This window comes from Vicugna pacos, chromosome 16, assembly GCF_048564905.1.
Source record: "Vicugna pacos chromosome 16, VicPac4, whole genome shotgun sequence".
NCBI classification, from domain to species: domain Eukaryota; kingdom Metazoa; phylum Chordata; class Mammalia; order Artiodactyla; family Camelidae; genus Vicugna; species Vicugna pacos.
In genome coordinates, this window is record NC_133002.1 from 12,622,288 (window position 1) to 12,637,315 (window position 15,028).

Genomic DNA, 15,028 nt, shown 5'->3' on the forward strand with positions numbered 1-15,028 from the left:
TACCCGGGACTCAGGACCACCCGTGCCAAGATGCTGGCTAACACAGCACACACTGTGTGCGTCCACTTATCTGTCTAGCAAACACTTGCCGTTGCATGTCCTATGCTCCAGACACCCTTCTGGACCGGGAAACCATCGCAGCCAGCAAGACAAACAGGCCTTGCCCAGGGGGAGCTTAAATCCAATGAAGGGAGAAAGTAAGTTTCTGCTCTAAACACTGATGCACATTATCTCACTTAACACTCGCACCAACATTGGAGGCAGGTGAGGCATCTTCATTTTCAGTTCATTACAAGCACAGCAGGAAATACTTAACGTGACACAATGTGCCTGAATGTTCTTATCAGTTTACATACAGTCACTCACCCCACCTCCATCACCACCCTGGAGGTAGGTACTGCAAGTACAGATGGTCCCCGACTTACGACGGTCCGACTTAACGATTTCTCGGCATTACGACAGTCCAAAAGCGATATGCTGTAGAAACCGTACTTTGCATTTTGAATCTCGGTCTAGCAAAGGGATCCACTGCTCCCAGTCAGCCCCACAATCAGGAGGGTAAACCCCCAGTCATTCTGGACCCAGGGGACCACTCTTTTTCATTTTCAGTACAGTATTCAATCAGTTACATGAGATCGTCAACACTGTATTATCCAGCAGGCTTTTTGTTAGATGATTTTACCTGACTGTTGGCTCCTGTAAGTGTTTAGAGCATGTTTAAGGTAGACAAGGGTAAGATATGATGTGCAGTAGGTTAGGTGTATCAAATGCATTTTCAGCTTGCAACATTTTCAACACACAATGGAAATACTTAAGTTGGGGAAGATCAGTATACCCATTTCGCAGGGGGAGGAAACTGAGGTTCAAACAGTTGGCAGCCTGCCTCAGGGTGTAAGTGGCATTTACACTTGTAAGTGGCAGCACTGGGTGAGGCTAGACCCAGGTGGCCCTGAAACTTTGTCAGGGTGACAAACCCAAGTTTACACCTTAAACAAGACATGACAGAAGGCAGCCTGAACCTGTATACCTGGCTCCAGAACTCTGAGCGCGTCACCTCTCCTCTGAGCTGCTTGTGGAGACAGCTTCCTGACCATCACCTTGCACAGCTTAACCACTGGGCACCCTCCAGGGCCAGATGCCTCCTCCAGGACACAAGGCCCAGGGCTCCCACCTCCACAAGACAGAGAAGGGGCAGGAGGAGTGTTGTTATCATGTGGCCACAGCAGGTCCTCTGTTGCTTGGTCCCCACAGTGAGTCACCTTCCTCCACAGACCGTGGCCAAAGAGAGCCCCATTGTAGCGGGAGCGCTCAGCTCCACTCCCCTTTTCCGTTTCCCAAGTGCAGCTTTCACCAGATCGAACATTAGTCATGAAACGCCAACAGAAGTTCAAAGATGCTTTGATAATGAGATTTTCTAATACAAGCAGCTGCTGCTGCTGGACCCAGAGCTTCTCAGTTCTCTCACCCGATCCCCGCCTTTTTTGCGACCTCCAGGGTCAGCTTCTCCATCTCCTGTGATGTGTGGGGCTGAGTCTGGTTTTCACACTTGGATTCTTTCAGCAGAGGGAAAGCCTCAGTGGCATGGCCTGGCATCTCCAAGCACATTGTGGGAGATCTGGGGCCTGGAAACCACCAAGGTCTTCACTGGTGTCTCACAAGCCTCAGGAACCGCCAGGCAGGACACAACTTGCAACAGTTCTTAGCTCTGTGTGCCTGTCCCACAGCTGTGCTTCTGGTAAGAGCACCCCTGGTTTTCCTCTAAGGATGTGCTTTTCCCTCTCAGTCATCACAGTTTGCGGGGACAGGTGGCCCTCCACTTCTCCAAGGAGTCTATCCCCTTGACCACAGTGGCTAGTTCTGGGATGAGCAGGTGACCCAGAGGCTCAATCCCTGGACTTTGGTTGGAATTACTGGGGAGAGGAAGCAGTATTATGATAGAAGGTGAGCCTGAAGCTGCGGATGGTCACCTTGACACCCTACAGGGAAAACTTCCCTGAGAATGGAGGCCACAGAGAAGAAAAGTGACTGGTGAGAAACAGAAGGGACAGGGTGGGGGGCAAAGAGAGACATCAGACTGCTGACACTGTGTGAACCCCTTGATCAAACCATGCCTGAAGCTGACACCTGGAAATGTTTCAGTTATACCAACCTACAAATTTTCCTGTCTGAAGCCAGTATGAGTGGCATTTTGGTAACATGCAATAGAGTTATGCCTAATAGTCCCTTGGCACAGGCCACGGCAACAAAGCTTAAAGATCATAAAGTAGAGAGTATTTAGAGAATCAGCCCTTTTCATCAGCCTGCATTTGTGGTAAGGGCTTCTCCCAAAGATACCTGCATTGCCAGATACCCTCTGTATTACTTTCCTATGGCCACTGTAAAAACTTATCATAGACTTGGTAGCATAAAACAACAGAAGTATGTTGTCTCTCCACTCTGGAAGCCAGGAGTCCAAAATCTGTACCAATGAACTGAAATCAAGGTTTTGGCAGGGCCATATTCCCTCTGGAGGCTCTAGGGGTGAATCCATTTCTTGCCCCTTCCAGCTCCTGGTGGCTGCCAGCCTCCCTTGGCTTATGGCCACATCACTCCAGCCACTGCCTCCCTGATCCTCCTCCTCCTGTTTTGTGTGTAATAAAATCTCCCTCCGCCTCCCTCTTAAAAGGACAGTTGCATTTAGGACCATCTGGATAATCCTCTCATTGTAAAATCCTTAACTTAATCACATCTGCAAAGACCCTTTTCCCAAACTGGACACCATTCCCAGGTTCTGGGGATTAGCATGTGGACACAGCATTGGGAACCATTATCAGCTGCCTCCCTCCAAATCTGGCCAGGTCGGACTGTTGTGTGACTGTGGATGAGACATGCTGCTGTTCACAGCTCCAAGGCCTCACTAGGTCTGCCTGGCTGGCCGCCACAGAACCATGGGGAACTGCTGGGCAGGTCGAGTGGCACTTGGAAAAGAAGTGACTGGGGCAGGGGTGGGGGATAGCTCAGCGGCAGAGCACATGCTTAGCATGCAGGAGGTCCTGGGTTCAATCCCCAGTACTTCCATTAAAATTAAAATATATATATAAAAAGAAAAAAAATAACTGAAGCATAAGTAAACCGGCATTAGAGTAGAAGACATACAGGGAGCAGAGTGCCGAGCACAGCCAAGCAGGGCTGGCACCCCCGGGACGAGGCCTGCTCAGGGACATTTGGAGGAGCTGGAGTCAGGGGCCTGCTTGGGGGTAAAATGCACCCTGACCTCAGAGCAAGATGCAGATAATTAGAATACACCCCCACATGCACCCCAGTTCCCCCAGTGACCAGGAGGGCTGGGGCAGGGTAGCGTGGAAGGCCCCATGTGTACTAGAAGCAGGAGGGACAGAGGGAGACAAGACAGTGGGGCAGGAAGCCACGTCCAGCTGGACTGTTTCTTACAACGTAGGTGCTTCCGGCCTGTACCTGTTGTCAAGGGGGCCCTGGCACCAGAGGAAAGGGCAAGCCCACCAGCTGGAGAGACCTGGAGCTGCCGGTGCAGGTGCTCACCAGCTGGGCAAAGGTGGGGTCTTGCCTCTGGGGTGGAGAACAGAGGCTGGCCAAGCCCACAAGGGTGTCTGGGTGGACCTGGAGCTAAGTGGGTGTCCACCGCAGCCACCCCAAGAGGCCTCAGGCAACCAGGGAAGGTGCCCTCACCCCCCTGATCACAGCAGGAAGCCACCCCCCCCCGGGCCACGTGGGAGTGCTGCCACAACGCGGGGCGGAAACAGCTCTAGGGAAACACCGCCATCGAAACCAACTGTGGAACTTCTGTTGTGGTCTGCAGACCTGGCTCTAAGACAAACTGGGTTCCCCAAAGTGTAGGCGTTTCTATAACACTGGCAACACCGAAGATGAACCCTTAGGTGGTGCCCAAGATGACACACAGGATGCACTCAACTCCCCCAGCAATGAGCTCTGACAGTTGTGGGAAGTTCATCTACCAGGGCCGCTCACAGAGACTCAGAGCCCAGGGGCTCTGTCGGGGGCTGGTCCCGCAGGCACCCTCTGCCCGACGACGTATAGCAAAACCCCAGTCTCCCTGGAAAGCAAGTGTTCACAGAAACCACAACATGTATAAGAACAGTTTCACTAAGAGCCACCCTTATCATTCAGGGAACGGTGGGACCCTTCCCTAAGTTCAAGGTCCCAGGTGCCAGCCAAAGACAAACATTGTAAGCAAGTTTTGTAAGGGGAGAGGTCTTGGGCCAGCTCTGTTAACCTTCTGCACACAGGCTACAGAATGTTCCTTAGAAGGGACCTCCCCTGCTTTCTGGCCCATTCAGTGGCAGATTCCTGCCACCAACTCCTAGGCAGGCGATGAGTCTATGAAACATTTGTGCTGACGGAGAGCTCACTCCCTCAAAAAGCTTGTTAGTTCATAGTTGGCCTGTGCTCATTGGTGGCCTCCAGGTGAAAGATTTCATTTTGATGAACACTTCATACAATAATGACCACCACTTACTATCACTGCATCGGGCACTGGGCCCAGCACGTGACATACATGAGTTCATTTAATACAATATTCCCATTTTACAGTGGCATCAACTATGGTTCAGAAGCATGAAATGATGTGCCCAAGGTCCCGTTTTTATAGGGTCCCGTTTGACCCTATAGCTGGATACCCTGGACCCCTATACCCAGCTCCCCCTGGGAGCCAGGTGTCTTTTACCAACCACATTATCATTTTCAGCCTCCCATCATACCACTTCTTCTCTTGTTTAGTTACTATTTTTAGTTGACTTACTTTTTCACTTAAAAAAAAAAAGGCTTTCTCACAAAATTTTATAGTATTCTCTGAATGGAAAACTAGTAACATTTGCCAGAAATAGCACAAAAATAACTGCGACCGCAAAACCAAGCAGTTACTGAGTCCTGGCTGGAGCACCACCTGCCGTGGCCGGTCCTCACCCAGCACCGCCGGAAACTCTCCTGAACAGAACCAGAAGCACTGAGGACACTGCAAAGGGAAAACCCTTCTCCTTTGGTGATTCAGTGGTACTGAAAGCCTTGCCCAGAGACCACGGAGACCCATCCTTGCCCAGTCTTCTGGAAGACGCTACATGATTACCTTCTGCGCTATATGAACCTGCCCCATCTGGCTTGTGCCCTGGGGTCATGTGCCATTGGCACCCACGTGGATCCGCTGCTGCTTCCGCTCCCAGCCTGTCCCCCTGTTCACCCTCGTTCCTCGTTTCTGCTGCCATGGGCTCCACTCAGCTGGCCTGGCTACTGACCTGACCTCAGGGAGACAAAATGCCAGCAAAGATGCTGTCCTTCCGGCCCATTTCCAAAATCAAGAGGAGGCCGGGAGAGAGGGGCAAGTCATAATCTGGGATGTGGGGGTGGGGACAGGATGGGGGAAGAGCTTACACAAGCTGGAAACGTATCATTTCTCTAAAACAGGGGACAGTGGAGGGGGTGGATATAGCTCAACAGTAGAGCACGTGCTTAGCATGCTGAGGTCCAGGGTTCAATCCCCAGTACGTCCATTAAAAATAAATAAACACCAACTTAAAAAAAAAAACCAGATCAGAGAATATATATATATATTTTTAATTTTAAATAAAATAAAACAGGGGACTCTGCATTCCAGATTCCTACTTCCCCAACACCACATGACCCTCTGATGGGGCCCGACCACAGGCTCTGAGCCAGAGTCAGAGGGTTCCCCTCAGAAGCCCATCTGGGGGGTATCTGCAGGCAGAGGGCACCAAAGGACGCCACGCACAGAAAGGCAGCAGGATGGCCGAGAGCTTGCGATTATGAAGCAAAGAGACCCAGGTTCAAGTCTGGGATTCACCACCCCGTTGGTGAAGTGACTTCCCACATCTGAGACACAGGATCAAAATAACATATACCCCATGGGGTTGCTGAGGGCTAGCAGGAATCACCCAGTGTCCGGGCTCAGCAAACCTTTTTATGGAGCTGGACTCTGAGTCTGAGGCCAAGATCAAGAACAGGACACGGGCGTACTCACCCACAGGTGCAGGGAATGGGGGACGGGCGGAGCCCAGCCTCATCGGCGTCTGAGAGGTGTGGGCTTAGCCTGTATGTCGGGGGCCTACGTATGAAAACCAGGAGATTTCCCATTGAAAAATAAAGATGGCGATCATCTCCTGAAAAACTGAAAAGGCCGTGCTGAAGTTGCCCTGACAGCATGGAGATAAACGTCTCCATCTTCTCTGCCATCCCCTGATGCAGTGGTTTTCAGCCTGGCTGCCCGTGAAAATCATCTGGGAGTTTTAAAGCTGCCTGGATGCCCAGGAGTCCCCTAGCCCGTGAAATGGGATGCCTTGGGGAGACACCCAGAGGCGGGGGCCTTGTAAGCTCGCAGGTGATTGTAAAGGCGGCCGAAAGGGCTGCTCTGACATCTCCATGGCCACCACTTGCCTCTTGGGGACAGTACCAGACAAGACCTAGCCCACAGCTTACTCGGCCAAAGTTAATCATTAGGAAAGGCTGGGTCCCCAGGACACAAACCAGCACGCAGACCCTGCCAGTGGCCCCTGATTTAACCATCGTCCATTTCCCAGTAGCTGTGCAGGCCAGTGTGGTGCCCCTGAGCCTCCTCTCAGGGATGCATCACCTCTGCCCATCCTGGGAAAAACCGAAGGACGAAGCTTGTCAGGGTCCATGAACGCACTTGGAGCAGCACGCAGGGAGGCTGCCCCTGCCCAAGGTATGGGGACGGCCCCCAAGGCATTCAAGTTTCCATTTTCCTCCTGAGTAAGAGGTTCTTCTGGCTTAAAAGATGCTTTCTGTAAAACCCTGGAGCCACACCATACCCAGAAAAACCCCAGGTCCCATCACTTACTGATCAAATGATCTTCTGTCCACAAGCCTCCAGGACCCACAGGAGTTGATAATAAATGTGGGAGAAAGAACAGAGTGGACCACTTGCCAGCACTGTTTCGGAGACGTGATGGGCAGAGCCAGGGACAGAGGTTCGGGGGTGGACCTCTGGTCTGTCTGTCCCCAGGGTTGGTGCATTATGGATTTACGTGCAATTTAGGGCACTGCCCCCTGGTTTTGTGTCATTTCTCTGAAAATAAGGGACTAAGAAAAATGAAGAAAGCCGGGGTGAGGATGTCACAGTCTCCAGTCTATGTTACGATTCTGGGCGTACAGGGTGAGCTGCCTGTGTCTCGCCAGGGGCAGGCAGCAACAATGGAGACATAAGAGGAGGTCCTCCTGCCTAGGGACCCGAATGACAGCAAGGCGAAGGCTCGCTGGAATGAAGCAAGGAAACAGGATTCTGACTGCACAGATAAAGTGTGGCAGGGCCGGAGGACAGTGACAAGTGACATGAGAATCACAAAGACGAGAGCGTTCCAGGATGCAATGCGTCCAAACAAGCCAGGTAGCTCAGCCTGAGAAACAGGAAAACGGGGAGGAGGGTGGTCACGGTGCAGGGAGCTTGGAGAACATTCAGGGTTCAGGGCTGGGGGCGAGCACACGGGTCATGAAACACAGTCTGGGGCAGTGATACCCTTCCCTGGCCAGCATGTGCTGGGATCTTTCACAGTCACTGGTAACAATCCTGGAAGTCAGGATGGTTTTCATTTGAGCCTGTTCTCCAAGGATAAGAGTCACTCTGTTGTCCCTGAGGCCCTGGGGGAAGCCACGGTGGCGATGACAGCATGAACCCTTGCTCCAGAAAGCATGGACCACGCACCAGCAACAGTGAGCGCACTGGAGACGCAGCATCCAGCCCCCCCACCGCCCCTCCTGCATCAGCATCTGCCGTCTAACAAGCACCCCAGGTGACCTGTGCTCAGGTTAATGTTTGAGAAGCTCTTCTTTGCTGCGCAGGTTATTTTACTGCCTCTCGCGGAACTACCGCGGACCCATCAAGGGCAGAAAAGCCACACGGACAGCTGACAACTTTATAGGTTTCAGCTGAGGCATCTCACCCTGACCTTTTCCCCAGTCAAATCCAAGGCTGCGGCTGCTGTCTCGGTTCCCAACTCACAGATCCACCCAGGCGATCGCTGATTAAAACATCTCCCCATAGCCACTGAGCCTGACAGAGTAGCGTCTCTGGATTTATTTGCCCCTCTGTTCACTTACTTATTTACTTGTTTGCCCCACTCATTCAAACACTTAGTGGGCACATGCTGTGTGTCAGGCACTGCGAAGCAGCAGATAAATGACCCAGAAGAGGTCCCCTCCTTTAAGAGAGAAAGATGGCAGATGGGCAGTCACAGTGCAAAGTGATGGAGGTGTGCAGTGCTAAGGGGAAAAGCCAAGGGGTCCAGAAAGGCCTCGGAGGAGGAGGTGCTGCCTGCAGGCCATCATGATGACACGCTTTCTCTTTGCCAGGCTTTTCTCTTTGCTTCTTCTGCTCCCCCTTGTCTTGCATTTTTTGAGATTGATTGTATTTTCTTTAGTCTCCTTCCAACCCCACAACCTTGGCATTTGTACAGTCTGTTGATACTTACTTAGGTGGCGACACTGACCTTTTTAACACGTACACTTGACTTCAAGCACCAAGTTAATCGATAGCTCTTTCCTTCCTCTGAATAATACAAAACCCTGCAATGCTCTAACTTTGATCTCCTCCCACCTACCTCCTAGGTGTCCGCAGATTGAAGATGCCTTTTTCCCACCAGTCTTGGGACAGCCTGGTTATTTACTGTCTCCTGCCACTGATCGTTTTTCAGAAAAACTGAAAATTCCAAACTGACTCAGAAGGAAATAGAAAACCTGAATAGATCTATAACCTTCAAAATCAGATGCTGCGGTCTTAAAATCTACCTTAAAAAATGATAATGGGTTTATGTGGTTTTACTGACAAGCTTTCTCAAACCTTTAAGGAAAAGGCAACAGTTAGCCTCTCCCAGAAAGAGAAAGAAAAACAATCAATTCCTTTTATAATACTCAGGTACCAACCGTCGAAGATAAACAATGTAAGAATTAAAAGCCTGTCTCCTAACCTCACAGGGCATAGGTGTAAAAATCCTAAATACACATTAGCCAATCCTGGGAATTAAAGGATATGAAAACATTAGAACACTCACTAGTTACACTCACCATATTACAAGATTATAAGGAAAAAACAGAATAACTCAGACACAGAAAAAGTACCAGACAGTTAAAACTCCTCACAAACGAGGAATGGAATTTTCTTAGTCTGATAAAATCTATTAAAAATTATAATAAATGTCACATTCAATGGAAAACACTGGAAGCTTCTCTTTAAAGTCAGGAATAAGGCAAGGCTGTTCTCCACCACTGCTTCTTTTCAATAGTGTTGAAGATTCCATAACACAGAAAGGCAATAAAAAGGAATTTTAAAATATTTAAGGATTGCAAAGAAAGAAACTGCAGACCCAGATATTCATTCCCCTTCGAGGTATCTGTCCCAGAGGAACACTCACACACGTGCACTAGGAGAGGTGTACAATGGTTCCCAATAACCTAAAGTGTCCACCCACAGGGATAAACGATGAGACATGCATGTTCTAGAAAACCAGAGGGCCGTTAACATGAACTAGGTCTACATATATCGACGTGGATAAACTTCAAAAACAACGTGTGAAGAAAACCCAGTTCCCAAAAGGGAAATACATCTCATGCAAGTTTAAAAACACATGAGACATTAGCAAATGTTATTTTAGATGCATATGTGCTAATAAAAATTTTAAACGTGCTCATGGAAAATATGCGTCAACCGCAGACAAAGGGTTACCTCCGGGGAGAGAAAGAGAAAAAGGAATTGAATTGGAGCAACATGCAGGGATTTTTTTTTTTTAATGCCAAGTGATGTGTTATTTTTGACACTTGGCAAGTGTTAATACTTGAGAAATCCGGAGATGGTGATGAGCACATGAAAAATGTTCAATATCGTTAATCCTCAGGAAAATACAAGTTGAAAGCACAATGAGAAAACACTTCATACTCACCAGAATGGCTAAAAAAGAAAATGTTGGCAAGAAGCTAGGACAACGGAAAGCGCATAGGTCACTGTGAGTGATGAGTGAGGGGGAGAAGGTGGTTTTGCCGTTTCTTATAAAGTTAAACGTACTCTTCCCATAGCATCCAGCAATTCCACTCCTAGGTATTGACGCCACAGAAATGAAAACATGTCCGAAGGACTTACATACAAATGTTCGCAGAATTCCTCATAACAGCCAAACCCCAGAAACGATGCAAATGTCCGTCAACTGACAAATGGATAGGCAAATCCTAGTATGCTCAACTGATGGAATTCTATTCCTCAGTAAGAAGGAATGAACAACTGATGCAGTGACATGGATAAATCTCAGACATTATCCCCTGTGAGAGAAGCCAGATGCAGGAGTACACACCCCACGATCTGTTTCTATGAAATCCTAGAACAGGCAAAGCTAGTCTACAGGGTAGAAAATCAGAGGTGACCTCAGGAGATGAGCGAGAGGAGAAGAGAGAAACTGACTGCAAATGAGCAAGAGAGAACTTTCTGGAAAGATGTCCTGGACTTTCATTAGTGTGGAAGTTACACAGGTGTATTTATTTGTCAAGTCACCAATCTGTACACTTGGAATGGGTGAATTTTATTTTATAGTAAATTATAGCTATGGTAAATTTTATTTATTTATTATGGTAAATTATGATAAATGTATGGTAAATTATATAAATTATAGATGATTTTTAAAGTAGGGCCAGTAGATATACTGGTTATAATCTTTTTTTGTAGACAACTGCTATTAAAAATTAAGTGGATTCTACTCTACACTAGAATTTGACACAACATTGTAAAATGACTATTACTCAATAAAAAAGTTATAAATAAATACATACAAAAATAAAAAAATTAAGTGGATTCTAGAAAATATTGGTCATTATCAAGATATATGGTGGAGCAGGAGGTTTCAGGGGGAAAATGAGGAACTGAACGCTAATTCCCGGCCCTTCCCCGCAGAAGAGCCGTCTTTTTCATCACTGGAACAACCCTGTTAGAAACCCAAGGGTCCTTTGAGATCATCCAGTTCAAGCCTCTCATTTTCAGAAAAGCAGCCCAAAGTGAGATTTGTCCACAACCATCGCAGCAACTGCTACTTAAGTGCCCACTGTCCTTCACCGCTTATTTTAACACCACGCCATTTCTGTTTTTAGGAAATCATGTCTCAGTGGGTACTTTCTCTGTGCATCTCTTAAACACGAAGGGGTCCCCGGGCGGGGGTTCCTTACTTTTCCGCAGAGAAAAGGTGTGCCTGCCTCTAGATGCTCTCTGCTGATCCCTCACGAGACAGGTGGAGTTCCTCCATCACCGCCAAGCACACCTGGCCACACTGGGTCCGCCAGATCGCTCCTGTTAGTCCTACCACCTGGCCTCACACAGCTGCGCACGTTGGTTTCTGTCTGCTTTTAGGAGGTTTCCCCAGATTCCTGCCCATTCTGTGAGCTTCCAGCATCTTTGCAATAAATTCCACTTTGCTTACATCAGCCAGAGTCGGTTACTGAAGTTTGCAACCAAAGAACCCCGGGTGACACATCACCCAACCGGCCCAAGGTAGACTGGGCTCACAGCCCAGAGTTCTGGATTCTCAACAACATCCCTGGGCGTGGCTGCCACCTAGCTCAGTGTCAACGCCTCAGTCCCGCTGGGCTGCTGTGACACAGCATGAGAAAATGATCCCGTACTGAGTGACACGTTAAGCGCGCCGCCATGCTTTAATTCCGTCCTTCCCACAGCCTGGTAATGTAGGGATTACCCCACTTTACCTATGAGGACAAAAAGGAGGAGGAAGATATTTTTCCAAGGTCACAGAGCTCATAAGTGGCAGCGCCAGGACTTGAGCCAAACTGGTTCAACTCTAAAGCCTCACTCTGTTCTGTCTCGCTCAGGCCAGCTCTCTTCTCGCTGCCTCGTCTCAAGAAACATTCAGTCTTCTCCTCCTACTTTACAATTAGGTCACCAGGACTTCAAATTAGGCATCAGAGGCATGACTGGATGTTGGCCACACCTACAAAGTGGCAAGGGGGCAAGGGGGGTGGGGATGGGTCAACCGCATACACTGGGCCAGGACACCCACCCAGGAGAGGGTGACAATGGATGGGGGGTGATGGGGGTGCAGCAGGGGGTGAGGGGCTGAGGAGGACATTGCAGCTTCAGGAAGAACAGACGTGCCCAGAGAACAGTGTGGGAAACATCCACATCCCTGAGGAGGGGAAGTGAATTCTTTCCACTTTGAGATGAATGCATGTCCACGTTCCCATGGCAACGGAGCATGCTCACTGTTGTCCACACCTGAAAGTGAGTGACTCACGTTTTTGGCATCACATTAGCCCAGGCCTGTCATTAGCTAATCAGCTGAGAATGCACACACGGGGGGTGGGGTTCGGGGTGTCCCTCTGAGGCTCCAAGAGCAGAGATCATATCTCCTTTGCTTTGACAGGGCATTTGCAATCCCTGGCTCAGTCCCTGTTCCCAAATCATTGTAAGGAACCTGAATTTGTTCCGGGCGCTCTAACTAGAGGGGATGGTAGCCGAGTTTCAGCTAAAACTGAGGGTAGGGAATTAAACATGACACGAAAAGTCAATCAACTTGGGTTGCATAGCTGTTGAAATCAATTAAGAACTGCTGGGGAGGTGGAGAATTCCAATTTCAGACCAAAACTTGTTAATAAATCCTGACGGGTGGCATGGGGAAGAAATGATGAGATCCTGCTGGGGGTCGGGCATACACATCCCCAGGGAGGAGGAAAAGGCATCTCAGAAGAGATTCTACTTAGCTACCAGCTCCCGGGAACGCATCGCGGCTAGCCGAGCCGTAAGAGAGACGGGGGAGGTGGGGGGAGCAGTAAGAGCCGTGGTGTAGATTCCAAGCAGAGCCCAGGTCAGTGGCCTCTCCAGGAAGAGGACGCCTAGAAGCTGCAAGGACACCCCCAGACCAACCTGGAAAAACTTGAATGTCTCCCAAGTAACTAAATGATCCTATTGGTTTAACAAATTTATCTATAGGGCGCCAGCAGATACTGCTACGGTTTCCTCTAAAGAAAGGGAACACCTGTGGTTCCCACGTAGTTTCAGGAAAGTTCAGAGGTTCAGGTGTGCATGGGGAAAAGCCAAAGAGGAAAATCTACCAGACGAGGAGAGTCGAGAGTAAGGGGACATCCCACCCGCCCAGATGTCCCAGTGAGCTGGGCCCTGCCTCCCTAGGGGGAAGGGGGATGCGCACACAAACTACCCCGATTTCTGCTCAGCAGGCAGCCCTCTCCCAGAAGATGGGATTGTTGATAAAGACTCAGACCAGGATGTTTTCTGAGGGGCGCTACCACCACCACCACCTCAACAGCACTTGTCAGAGAAGGTTTAAGTGGTGCCTGGCACGTGCTTCTCCCAGCCTGGCAGTGAGCTTGTTGGCTCCTGGGATGCAGAAGGCCAAGTGTCCACACTGGGTGTCTACACTGCCCACAGCACCCAGCAGACAAGCCTTGCCCACTGAAGAAATTCAATAAAGGTTCACTGAACCATGCTGGATGGATGGATGGATGGATGGATGGATGAATGAATGAATGACAAGGCCTTTCTGAATAGCTTCCTCAAACAGTTCGGAAGCCTTCATCATTGTAAAGAGGCCTGACTCAGGGAGCCTTAAGGTCTCAGAACGCAGCCAGGCCACCAGTGCCGAGCTCGAAAATCCTCTATAAAGAGAGGACCTGGAAATACAGAAATGCACCAGCCTGTTAGAGGATATATTAAGAAGGAGGGGAGGGAATGACATTCTGATCAGTTGTGCTGACAGCAGACCTGTCTGCTCAGCAGGAGGGCTGCTGGGGTTCCAACCAGCTTGGACCTATCTCACCTTGCTGTGAACCAGGTCCAATTTCAGTCTATTAAAAGGGGGGGGGGACAGCATGTGCTGCTTTACTAAAAAAAACAAAAAGTGGGGAGAGAATCAATTTCTCAGCCAGCGAACTGTGGCTGTTTAGGGTACCATGGAGGTGGGTTGGGTTGGAAGGAGGATGGGGAGGGTGGTACAAGACCCTGGGCAGCTAGCTGCGGAGAACATCCTTCCTGCTTCCAACAGTTCGGTACTCTAAGCCCCTGAGCTGAAGTGATGAGGGTTCAGGAAAAGGGGACCCACGCAACCCGACATGAAGCTCATTGGCCTTTGGTCGACTCTCCTTAAACCAGTGCAGGCTTCACGTGGCATCTTTTAACAAGGCTCAGCCCCACATGTAGGATTCCAGTAAGTCCTCACATGGACTATTATCTCTAACAGAGAAATAAATCATCCTTAATGACACAGGGCAAGGGGCCATGCGTCCTATTTCTGAGTGGTTGCTTCCCATGCTGGAAGTGGGGGAGAGTGTGGGATGGGCACAAAACCCAGAGGAGGGAGGTCAAGTTCAGAAGGTCTGATTTCAGAGCAGGGAGAGGCTGGGAGGATGGAGCAGAGATGAGAGAGTTAATGAAAGTCCCCACACCACATCTTCCCTCATCCAGACCCCAAGTGCAAATTAGAGAAAGACAAAATACGAGCAGAAAAAATGCAATGAGGTCTGGCTGAGGTCGGGGACCTCTCCAGTCCAATCTCCCAGCACAAGAGGGTGGCCCCAAATTTGGCATGGAGCTTTGCAGCCAGAGCAAAGAGGGACCTGTGTTTGGCTAAGGAGCCCTTGGTGTCTGTCCTGAAGATAAAATGAGCCACCTGCCCAGGGGAAGCACAACCATCCCTGCCCTGATGCCAAAAGAAATTCCTCCCATGGGTTCAAAGAAAAGAAAAAAAGAAGAAAAGAAAAGAGAAGAGAAGAGAAGAGAAGAGAAGAGAAGAGGGGAGAAGAGAAGGTCTTGAGAGACCATGAGTTTCACAGGGCTGTTCATTCTAACCCTTGGTTTGAACCAGATCCTTAAAAAACAACCCCTGGCATCAGTTTCCAGCTGCCGTTCCTACCACCCAGGTGTTGGTGAACGCCTGGCTAATGGAATAAGTAAAAGTAAGCAGCAAACTGTCCCATCTGGGGAGGAGGGTAGGCAGAGTGCAAATCACTCCTCATCTTTCTTAACAGG

At 49.4% G+C, this 15,028-nt stretch overlaps 1 protein-coding gene across 9 annotated transcripts in view; it reads right to left on the reverse strand.

Moving 5' to 3' along the window:
- GAS7 (growth arrest specific 7) overlaps positions 1 to 15,028 on the reverse strand; it is a 182,819-nt gene that overhangs the window by 100,010 nt on the left and 67,781 nt on the right. The window contains exon 1 of one of the 9 annotated variants that reach the window (XM_072940734.1): positions 11,203 to 11,426. The exons of the other annotated variants lie outside the window; for them this stretch is intronic. The gene's annotated coding sequence lies outside the window, so the exon portion shown is untranslated. Of the gene's footprint in view, positions 1 to 11,202; positions 11,427 to 15,028 lie in introns of those variants that run through there. 9 annotated transcript variants of the gene reach the window in all.